The 12,422-nt window shown below is 38.4% G+C and overlaps 1 protein-coding gene across 3 annotated transcripts in view; it reads left to right on the top strand.

Moving 5' to 3' along the window:
* The window catches only part of LOC125762426 (histone demethylase UTY), an 83,928-nt gene that overhangs the window by 27,983 nt on the left and 43,523 nt on the right, over positions 1 to 12,422 (top strand). The window lies entirely within an intron of this gene.

Raw genomic sequence — 12,422 nt, 5'->3', positions numbered from 1 at the left:
TCCTTAAAAAAATATAAGAAAGATGATATTTTTATTCATTTTAAAGGCGAATTCTTTAGAATGCACCGGAAATGCTACATTCCCTAATTTTTGCTTCTGTCTAGCATTCATCTGCTTCCTGATAGATCAGGATGGTTGCAATAAACGCATCCTGTCAACTTTCTGGTTCCGTTCGCATGTCTAATGCCACATCATGTTCCTTGTTGCGATCTGCACCAGGATCTTCTGGTGGTAGTTGTGTGTCGGTGCATCCCGGAAAGAAAGTGCCCGCTGCTATCCCACTTAAGAGGAACTCTCACACACTGACAATGAGACTCTGGCTAATGATGCTGCTGCTGCTGCTGCTACTGGTAAAGATCATGCAGCAGAGGGCCGTCCAGAAGCGAATACTTTGAAGTGTTCACCAGCGGCGGCAACTGCTAAGACAGGCCAAAAATGTAGGTCAAACGTTTATTGCATTCGGCGCGTCGACACTTCGCGCGCCCTTCGGTCGTCTTTGCGCCGGGGGATGTTTATTTTGCCTTCTTTCCCCTTTTCTTGTGCGGTATTCGCTTCATTTCCGCCTGGTGGCACATGCATGAAACTGAGTGTTCTTCAGCTGCTTTTGTGTCTCCTGTGTGTGAGAGTGTTGTGTCGTTCCCAAACAGGTGGAAATGGGTTGGACTTTGTTTGCACAAATATGTTTTTTTTTACAGAAAATATAACAGACACTTAACAGAGGAAAACAGGTGTGAGTGAAGGTTTTTTGGTGGTTATTCGAAACAGAAAATCATTAAAATAATATTTTAAATATAACAGACATCAAAATAAGCATTAAATTAAGCTATGTTTGGTACAGTAAGTACCTTCACTTACACGTATAAATATATAGGAAGAATAATAATTATTATTGTTTTAGTAAAAATAAACAAGTATGATTTTAGCCTAAATGTGTCCACATAGTCATTTTAGAGACAAGTTCATTGAATTTAAAACAGGAAATAATTACGATGTAAGAAAGCGGAATTCCAAAATGTTGGGAAAATCTTCTAAAAGGTTCTCTATTTAATAAATACTAAATAAATATGATAAATTTTACATTCTAGAAATGTTTTCTTTAAAATAGCTTGACTGATTTCAATATTTTCTCCCTCACAAAACGTTTATACGTCTTTTGCTTCCTTATTAGTAAAACACATTCCAGCGCGTTTATGGTCCATGTTGGGTGTTTCTCATGTTTACGTTTCTCTTTTGTTCGACTAGTTGCTCTTGTTTTGTTTCTTTTTGCATGCCGTTGATGTGCTTGGTTGTGTTTCGTTTTATTCGTTTGGTGTTTGTGTGTGTGTTAGTGTGTTGAAACATTTTCCATTATTCTTTTTCACCCTTTCCTTCCCTTTCCCTTTGTTTCTATCTCTCTATCTCTCTTTCTGTGCATTTGGCTTCGAATGCAGTAAAATGCATCGTTCTAATAATTGGTGGACCATCGCATCGGTGGGATAAAGAGCGGGTCATTTTGCATAAAAACAGGCTTGAAATTGTAAAGCTGGTTCTATTAGTTAACATCAGTAACAAAATTCTGTTAGCTGCGAATGTTTAAAAAACTACGAAAAAGAGATTTTTTTATTAGCCATCTTTTCTTGTTTTCAAAGGTAAATTATTTGTTCTGTTGTACGTATTTGTTTACATATTTGGTTTCAGAAAATTAAGGAAATTATATTTTTTTCGTGAGAAAAATACAAATATATCAAAAATTTAAAAATAATAAAAAAATAAAATACAACATGAAATGTCCACTTATTCGTTCTACCCTATCCCACCGTGCACCAGTTGGAAAATTTTATTACAAAAAAAATATCGTTTAAGGTAATTTAATTTAATTAAAAAAATTCAAATAATTTCAATGAGAGGATTGGCATATATTTTGTCCCTTTTTCGATCGTTTATAAAATCATTCTATAACACATTTTCCTACTTGTTCTACTTATCTAGTTCAAACCACTAAAGCCATACTGCCCTTGAATAGAGTGTTTTATACGTTTGTATGTATTAGGTCTGGTCTATCTAAGTCTCCACCATGGTCGTTTATCTTTCCGCGAGTAATTGCAATGTCGTGGTAAAGCCTTTAACGATAGTGGTTTGAAAACTACAGCTTTGAAACTGGATCGAATCTGGGTCGGGGACTTGATCACGTTTGCTGCTGCCACCCGTACCTCGCATGCCACATCTCCACCCCCGGGCAGAGTGGCCTGGATGATTTGGGTAGAAGAAAGAAAGGGGCTTAGCGGTGGTGCTGTGTGAAGACCTAGAAATGCATCAGACATTATAAAAGAAAAACAAACGCAAACAAGCGAAAATGCATTTCGAAGGACAATTCTCACGTCGGGGGGGCGCGCGCTTGGGATGGAAGAAAAGACACAAAACATTTAAACTCAAAATAGAAATCAATGTTTTCCATCCTTTTTTTTCTACTCAAAAGGAACGCGTTTGTTAGTCGCGTGCGGCGGCTTCGTTCGCGCATGCATTTACAATTGTGAGCAGCAATAATTGTGTTGCATTTCTGTGCATCTCTAAATATCGTATTTGATTGTTAGAGAGTTGGCCTCGTAGATTGTTCTTTGATAGACTTTGATGATGGTTGTTGATTCCTGTTCGCTGGATGCTTTTTTTATATTCACACACACACAGCTCTAACACAAATGGAGCCGCTCGCACTCCATGACATGATTAGCACGCCATAGTGAGGCCAACCGGAGCGAACGAAACACGCGCGAATCCATCGCAGGGAATGAGCAGCAGCGGGGGCTTTTCGCCTTGGGATAGGTAATGGTTTTGTAGTATCGTGTGGATCGTCGTCGCCATCGCCATCGTTGTTGTCGTCATCGGCCATGTTTGCGCCGATGTTCCACCGCATGATCTTCCTCGTTTGCTTCCCTTATCGATGTGTAAAGATGGTGGATGGAAGCTACCCCTGTACAGGGTGTGCGTGTGTGATGTCATTCTTTTTTCTTTCCTTGTTGTAGGAAGGTGTCTTTTAATATTCCGAGTCAGTACTTTACTCAAGGTAAAATAGACGCAAAACATAAATCTTCTTCTAATCATGAAAAATTATAGAAAAAAATACAACTTTTCTATCGACATGTTTAGATACATAAACATTTGAGTTTTTATTAACTTATATTATTGTCTTATATTGAATATAATACTTTTCTGCAAGACATATTTTAACCTTTTCGTGCATCTTTCAATTTATTGATTTGAAACCTTGCATTTTATTCGACAAAGAAACAATCGATCGTAGAAACGATGATCAACAATAAACATGTGAAATACATGGCACGTGTTGTGTTTTGGACCGTGAACCAAACAGAGAATCGTATTGATTATATTTTGAAATGTTATAAAATATGTACAATAATGTAATCTGCGTTGCAGAAAAAAAATCCGCAGCAGAAACACGTGGGATACATAAAAATACCAGACCCAAAATAAATATTCATTATTTCAAGATAATCACCTCGGTTATAACCTTCAAACATCTGGTTATAAATAGCCCCCCCTTGTCATACTTAAAACGGCTGTCTTTAATTTTTTGACTTAAATAACTCTCTCTCTTAATGCAATTTACCAGCCTGCGCGCATGATCCTAACGAGATTTGAACCAAGACTGGGCGTGATGTTCAACCAGGTCCTTACCGATCTTACTGTTCGATTGGCTTAGGAAACATAGGTGAAACAGCGATCAGGTTCAGCTAAAGCTAGGCTTTTTTTTATTTATTTCAATATATTTGAATGAATAACGCTCTTTCTGGCTTTTAGAATCAGTTGCACATACTTCTTAGACGGATGAACGTTTCCATAATCAATCCAAGAAACGAAAAAAAAACCTTCAATAATCTTTATCTAAGACGCATCGCTGCACACTAAAAAAAACCCTTCTCGTATGAAGGAGAACAAACGTTTATCGAAACTCGTCTTTTTCTCATACCGTCCTCATGTCAATGGAAGCAAACAAAGAAATATTTCGTTTACCTTTAAGCAGAAGACCTCCTCCAGGTCGCTTTCGTATTTGGCTTTCTGAAAGGTTGATGTTGTTCCTGGTGGAACTGTTGTGATGTGCGGGTAGTGCGTGTTGCGTGCGTGTGTAAAGGTTTCGGGTTCCATTCGTTGTTGTATGTCGCGCCTTTCAATCCGCTTCTTCTGGAAGATCGCCTTCGTCCAATCGCTTTTTTCCCCCCATTTGGCTTTCTGTTTCGTCTTTACTTCACTCTATCTTTCTCTCTATTTTGTGTGTTTAGTGTTGGGAGGGCCATTAGCGTCCACCACCGCCAACGGACGTTTTCTTCTTATGGTGTGGTTAAGGTTGGCGCTACTTTCAACCTGCTGTTAGTGACTCGGCATTAAACGCTCTTGCCATGTTACGCTTGCGTGGTGTACATTCTTTAGACTCTCTTCAGTGTTCAATACATTGCGTTGCTCAATGATTTAACTTGCATTAGACGTAACTTCTAGAGGAGTCTTGAATTGTAAAATATCACCTTAACTCAAAGAATGCAATAGAAAATCTGTTTCAAACTAGTTTTTTAAAAGCTGATTCCAGCTGTAGACCGGAGAAAGACACGTCAACCCCGGTAGCTACTGTGGCAATTAAACTATTTTGTAAGAATCTTACATCCAGTGCCTTTACTTTGGATCATAAATTCAACTGCCATCATCACAGGGAGACGAAGGGTGTCCATCGTTGTGTGGGGCCGCAGGAAAACCGGGTAAAATAAATACGATAAATTGTTGTAGTAAAACGCGATGCAATGTACACCCAAGCTCGTTTCGGTGTTTGTTTTTCCTTGTTGCCTGTTGTGTTGCTGGGGGCCCAGCACCACCTCGCGCCATGACGGTTGATTGTGGTGGGTCTTTTATTTACACAGTTTGTGTACAATGGCCGCGACCAGAAATGCAACGTCGTTGCAGCGAGTGACGATGACATGATGCAAGTTTGCGCTATTCGTCTGAGTGAAAGCTGCAATATAAAATGGATCCAATGCCTGGCGAGCCCAATGTTGCCTCTGGACCAGTAAAAGGGATTTTCTTTTTTTTTCATTCAAGTGCATTTTTTTTAATGTAGTTCAAAAAAAAAACGGTAATCGAAAGATATGTATAGAATACCAAGGAAATGTCTTACGAACATATTAAGACTATATTGTACAGTAAATGAAATATGTAGAAATATGCAAATTAAATTAAATTTAATAATTACTTGTTTTTGCACATGAAAACCATAGGATGAAAATGAAACACGGATGTTTTCGGAGCATAAAAAATTTGCAAAAAAATTAATTTAAGTAACAAGATCTTACTTTACTTTACTTACTTTGAAACTTTATATTTAACAATTTCTATTCAATTTTAAATCGCTAAAGCAAATTGTCTAACAAATCAGACAAGCAAAAATATGCGGAAAGAAGCATAGAAATAGCAAAACTTTATTCACCGTTAGACCATGAACGCGGGGTGGTTTGAACACAGTAGAATTAGATTTGTGTTTGTGGCCTTACGGTGCGAAATGCACCACTCTGTGATCCCTCGCCAGTGTGTGTGTGTGTGTGTGTGCATGTGGAGAGAATGGTAACGGTGCAGCACGAATGCATTTCCTCCTCGGTCCTTTCCCTTTCTTTCCCTGGTTGCCGAACAGTTGTGTGCAACGGGCCTGCCCAAGGAGACAAAGAGAACTAAAGGGGCCATCTAACGGGTTTTCCAGTTCGGAAGAAAGAGAAGGAGGAGGAGGAGGAGGTGTGTACACCCCAATGGCCATGTGCTATGCATGTGATGTGTGTTTATGCACTTGTGTGTGAGTTGGGATGCATTCGTCAGCAAAGTTTTTTTTGTGATATGCTTTGATTCGTTTATCCAATAAATCCGTTTCCACCTTTTACTATGGATTCCAATCTTGCTACACAATTTGCATATGTTTGTTGCTCTGTTGTTTTGTTATACAAACTTTAGGGAGATTTGTGTGGTGGGGTTTGCTATTAGTTCTTACACATTTGTTTCATTATTAAATGTGTTGTGTTGCACTGTTTGTAACACCTATCAGGTTAATTGATTTATTTAAACTTTTTGCTTTCTTTCTTCAAAACGTGATTTATTTAATAATTGATCGAATAAATTATACATTATTTATATTTTACTTTATTGATATCATTTATTTGTTGATGATGATTATTTTTTGCTTTTGTTTTCTATTATTTTATTTTTATTTCTTTTATTTTATTCTCTATATTTTTATGTTTTCCTTTGATGGCTGTTTTGATTTGTAAATTTATTCGCTCACTTTCGTGTCAGTTTTGTATTTTACATATGCATTTTTTATGTATTTATTTGTACTAAAAAAATCTATCTTGATCTGCCTTCACATTGGTTATTGCGTAAGTTGTTCAGCCGCCGTATGCGATCGGAAACGTGGTTCAAATATAGAAAAAGGAAAACAAGAAACCCTTTGTGCGTGCCAGAAATAGTATTACATTCGATTAAAATAAAGCTCGACCTGTACTTGTTTCTACGTAGGTAGGAACGATTGTTGTCCCAAGCTATGTGCGCGCGCTCATTACCCGTGTGTGTCTCAGGTCGCGGTGCACAAAACAAAGCCCGCTTGTGCTTGTGAGTGCACTTTTTTTTTGCTTCATCAAAATGACAAAAAATACCGCTTGGATACATCACATCGGGTTGGTTGATGTTTGGCGGTGGTGCAGGCCACTGCACTCTGACGATGCTGATGATGGTGCGCTGCGATTCGCCAAGTTGTACCTCGTTAAGTCGTTCTCATTTTTCAGCGTGCCGCATTCGCTGCATTTTGCTATTGCGATCGTGTTTGCAGCCGTGTATAGTGTCCCTGTGCGCGGCACTGTACGATCGTGACTTGAAGATTGTCATTTGATGCTGGTATGGCTGCAAACGCGCGCCATTAGCCTCGGCGCATAGGATATTTTTGCAATCTCTAATGCGCCGTAAGCGGTAGGCTTTTCTTGTGATCGGATTGCCGGTCTGGAAGCCGCGCAAAAATGGAAGACGGCAGAAGCTAAAAGACCGTAGTTTAAAAAAAAATCGGTGGGCAGCAAAATCGTGTCAGGATGATGTGTGGAGGCTTAGTCAGGGGATTTTGTGCTTGGTTTGGTTTTGGTTTGCCAGGGAGGCTGGAAAAGCGCAACGGGAAGGGATTGCACAATTTCCTGTCGGAGCAAAAATGATCAAGGGGAATAGTTTACTTGCTCAACACTAGTTCAATTGATGAAGGTTCAGATGGACCATCTGTTTGTTTCATTACTTTTACATGGTTCTTTTAGTTAATAGTGTGAAACACATTTTTATTTTATAAATTTTTTAAGAAAATGAATAAAATATCATAAATTGATTAAAATTCTCAATTCTCAACAATTTATTGTAACAAAATAATGTTGTTGCTAATTTGCATGATTTGAAAAACTAAATGATGAATTTTGCTAAATAGACACTACTGTGGAAGTTATAGAATATTTTTATCAGAATTATTCACATGAATCTTCAACGAAGCGTCATTCGATTCCCGAGTAGATTCCAAATATAATGATTCATAAATCTCTTAAGGATTCACAATTAGCTGAAGATTCGTCAAACTAATAAACATTATGAATACGATTCATTGAACAGATTCGCATTCATTCGTTTGCTATAATGATTCCTTTAGAATTCTGAGTCAGATCCACCCAACACTTGAACACACTGTATAAAAGTTACGAATTTCATTATTTTTTTTTCATGATTTTCTTACCAAAAACTTCACCATCTTACGTTAATGTGAACATGAAAGGAAACAAAAACATTATTTTTAAGCTTTTTGTTGAGCAATTATGATGCACATATAATCTGTTCTAGGTGTTTTCTCAACAATCATTGCGCAAATATTCTACCCGTGATATAATCAGTGCAAAACTTTTATTTCTTTGTGAAGTTTGTTGTTGAGCTTTTCTTTTCACTCTCTAATATTTTTCGTGCTTTCTATTGCGCTTCAAAATTCAAATGTCAAATTGCGTAAAACTTATCCTTTTTGGTGTACAATAATACTTGAATTAACGTTTGGGTAACAATTCTAGAAAAAAAAACATTTAACAGGAAACGCTTTTTAAACTCTTTTATATACGTACGTTTACTGCTTGTTAATGCTTTCTTAATGTTTCCGGAAATGGACCCAGAGTGTCACGTCACATTATCGTTCCCTTCTTTAGTTCTTCCTTTCCTAAGACATCTGAAGCATAATTTCTTCTGTAGCCTGCAGTTGTTGCATTCGGTTGCTTTCTTCTTTAGTTTATCTGCGTGAACTATTTTCATTTGTTCCGCTTAATAATAAATTGCGCGGGCTGCTGCAGAGCCTACGTAATAAAGGGAGCATTTTAATATATCAACCTTACACGCGATGTCGGCAATTGTCACATCTCGTGCCCGTTATTTGATCTCCGCTTTTTTACGCTGACATTTTCTTATTCTGGTCAAGGTTGGTTGGCTTTTTGTAATGTGAAAAATCGTTCACAGCTGTATGGTTTTCGATGTAGGATATTTTCTTGTATCCAAATAACACAACATACCATTTCCGGTTATGTTGCCTGGTCCAAGAGTTAGAAAGCGATATCACTTGGTGTGAGCACGTGCCCAAAACATGTAAAGGCGTGATTCATTGTAGAGCGTAGAGATACTAAGCACGTGCTTATCGAGGGATACAAAACGATAGCGGTGCCGCATTTTAAGGTATTTACCCGTGGAAATATGAAAATAAATTCCATTGAAATCCGATTTGTACGTCATCACACCGAGGCTTATCAAAAATACGTGTGTTTTTTCTTTCCCGTTCCATGACTGTTGTGCTTAATTTAGACGGTGTCATACGGTTTATACACTGCATCGTGACATTTAAAGTTGGTTTCTTGACGGATGTATTCATTCATTCGACAAAAATTGAAGTTCCGATCGCGTGTGTAGCTTTGATCGTGACGTGTTACTGCTCGATGACGTTTACAAAGCGTGGTTTAGCATATTTTGATCGTTATTAAATTGATGATTCAGATTTAATATTCATTCACTATTGTTGGCTTTCTGTGTGTGTTTGTGTTTGTGTTAATTATTTCATCTATCAATGACGAACCGGGATTGCTTTTGTATAGGCATACAATACCGATTGTCTAATTTTTCTACTGGAAGATAAAACATAAATCATTCGCCACCGATCAGCTGATTTTCTCGTGGTCAATAGTGGGGATGGGGCCTAACAGACACTCAATAATGAAGTGACGATTTACGATGGTAGAGAGTAACCTATATTTAGTATGGTTTTTTCTTCCGTGTGTTTGTGTGTGGGCACGGTAAGCTAAATAGTTTTCCATTACGCAAAATATACGCTGCACATTGAACACGTGTGTGTGTGCGTGTTTGCTGACGTTCAGTATAGCAAAACATCCATATGGTAATAATCGTTAAATAGCATTATGCTGTGAGCAATACAAAAAAAGTACACCATTACGTACGTATATATGTCGTCCATGCCATATGTTCTGGATAAATCTTAAACGAGTCAATTTGATTGATGCGTTACCGGCAAAAAAGTGCAGCTGCTCTCGCGTACGCATACGAGCAAACGCATCCAATGCACTTAAAATAGAAAGTTATTCTTGGTGTGTGTTTGTTACTTTTCTTACCCATGTAACAAGAGGGGCACGGCACAAACACACACTTCAGTTGCATCACAAAAATAAACTCTCAGCACACTTTCCTCAGCTCTAGCGCGGCATCTCAACGCCGGAATATGGGATATGGGAAGGTTGACATATGATGTTCTTGTTAACATCCCGTTACTGTTTGTTTGTAATTTTATTGCTAACACTTTTTTACGACCGTATCGAGTGTTTATGAATCTAATAAAGTGTAACGAAGAGAAAGGAGGAGAGTACAACATGGTTGCATTTTTCGGTTGAATGCATTTATGTTGTGTCTGCTAGAATTGCGTTAGTGTTGTCTGTTGTCTGGCAGAGAAGTTCTTCGTGTGTGTCGCCTGGGACATAAACTTACTTTTTATTGCTTCATAGATGTTTGCATGAATAAATGGCGTTTGGTTTTGTGTGAATAAAAGACAGGAAAAGTTTTACGATCGTAAATATGCTGCAAAAATTTCCACACGCTATTGTTGTGAATGATTCTCCTTAAATTATTTTTATAAGTTTTCTTATCTTTAAAAAATTGACTTTTGAAAGTTAGAAATACTTTATCAAGCTGTTTCGATTAAAGTTTTATCATTTATTGGATGTTTTTGTAATAATTTAATTACATTTTTACTACGCAAAAATACTGACCTACCGCAACGAAATGTCGTTTTGGATGGCTCTCCTATTAAAATGTTCTCTTTGAACCTGCTGCGTACGCTCTTTCTCTCTTCCATGCGCTCTGCGCGTATAAAATAGCGAATGATGAACGCATCGGTTTTGTGGATATTTGTGCACATTTTCGCGAAATATACTACTACGCTTAATTGCCTAAACAAAGAACTCATACTACTAACGATCGTCGTTTGTTGCTTTCAACTTTGCAAGTACCAAATACAACTACAGCGTAAAATGGCATCGACGGTCTGAATCTGAATCATAAAATGGGTCGGATATTACGAGATAAAAAAAAACAACCTCCAAAGAACGCGCCCGTATATCAGATGATCGCCGCGAGTGTTGCGATGTGAGAGGAAAAGTTCAACGAACCACGATCGGGTGTCGCTGATCGGGCCTCGGCTGAAACGTGCTGCCCCGGCATGTGTGGACGAGGTTCGTTGCGTGTGCTTTGAAATATGTAGCATCGAATAATCAACATTGCGCCACTAGGGTTAGACCCTGCTCTCTGGGACCCGCATACAAATACTCGCCCAAGCAGCGAAAGGTGTATATATGGAAGGAAAAGAGGATCCGTCCGCCCGCGCAATGGATGGTGGAAGCGTTCTTCGTATACTATTGCGTGCCGTACCGTCGTTAATCGAAAGAAAGAAAAAAATCCCGAGATGCGGATATACATCTGACTATATGGACAGGAGGCATGGTCGAATAGAGGCAGGAGTTTTGAAACGTGTCGCGGTATTATGTGCGTGCCTCTTTCGTTTCCCTTCTTGTCGTTTTTCGGTCAACGCGCTCGCTTGGACCGTCCTGGTGTGCGTAATGATGGTTGCCAAAAGACTGACGTCACGACGCTACATCGTGTTTCGCATCGATGGAATTCTCTCCGTCCAATAGTGCGTAGGGTGTATAAGATGTATTCCTATTTTGCACCTTACCTCCTATAAGTGTTGCGTTCTAGTGTTTGTGTGATTTTGGTCCTATGGGTATAAGGGGCAGTGGGAAAGATCATTTAATACCTTCCGAATCAAAACCAGTTGGCAGCTCGAATTGTTCCGATACGCCACGCCACATTCCATCGAACATTTCACCTGTGCGTCGTTGTTCGGTGGAATAATTTATAATATCCGTTGGTTTAGAAGATTACTCACACAAATTGAGAAAATTGTTTGCAAAACCCCGTTATCGAGATCTAATCGCGTCACGCAAGGAACCGGTTTTATTTTTTTCGTGTGTGGCTAGGAATTCCCCTGTTGGGCCGCCATTTCTAGGAATGTTACCACGACTCACGTGCGATGGAGGATATTGCTAGAACGCACGAAGAATAGTTTGCTGAAGGTATTTTAACTTGAGGTGACGCATAAAGTGTACAATTTATATATTTCAGGACGAATTTTGTGCTTTTAACATCAATGTACGAGCTGTTGGAGAGTGGATATTAATTTGGAGTAAATTAATAAATTTAAAATTTTTAGTTTACTGTGGTCGTGATTTTACAATTTTTGAAAATCAAGGTTAATAAAATAAATTATTATAATCCTCTCTTGAAAAAAATTTTAAAAACATTTTTTTTCGGACAAAAAGAAGACAAGCTTTTCTCAAATATTTGCTACACATATTAGATGTGGTAATGAATATCGCTTTTGATCGTAGCATGACCCAAATTTTACACTCCACTACCAGATCTTGAGCCATGTCAAGGCACTCGGCACGCGTGCTCGATGTAAACAAATTCCAAATTCTGACGTTTACGCACGAAACATTCCAACCGCATGTTTGCTGAAATCTGCTGTTGACAAACGAAAACGGATTAGCATCTGTTGGGACTAAAATATCCTTCAGCACCTTGTTTGATCACTTGTCATTTTGACAATAAAGATTCACGTTCATAAACAATTCTCTCGTACAGTCTTTCTCGCTCTATCTTTCTTTCCGTCGCTGCTTAAAAGGTTGAACATTCGCAAATAAGTGTCATTGTGCTACATATGGGTACAATACTATAGCCCCTGCCGCGCGTCTGAGATGTGGTTTGAGTATTGGTATTGGTGAAATTAA

Source organism: Anopheles funestus, chromosome 2RL, assembly GCF_943734845.2.
Source record: "Anopheles funestus chromosome 2RL, idAnoFuneDA-416_04, whole genome shotgun sequence".
Classification (NCBI taxonomy): Eukaryota; Metazoa; Arthropoda; class Insecta; order Diptera; family Culicidae; genus Anopheles; species Anopheles funestus.
The sequence above is the reverse complement of the archived record's forward strand: the minus strand, read 5'-3'. Positions and strand labels throughout refer to the sequence as shown.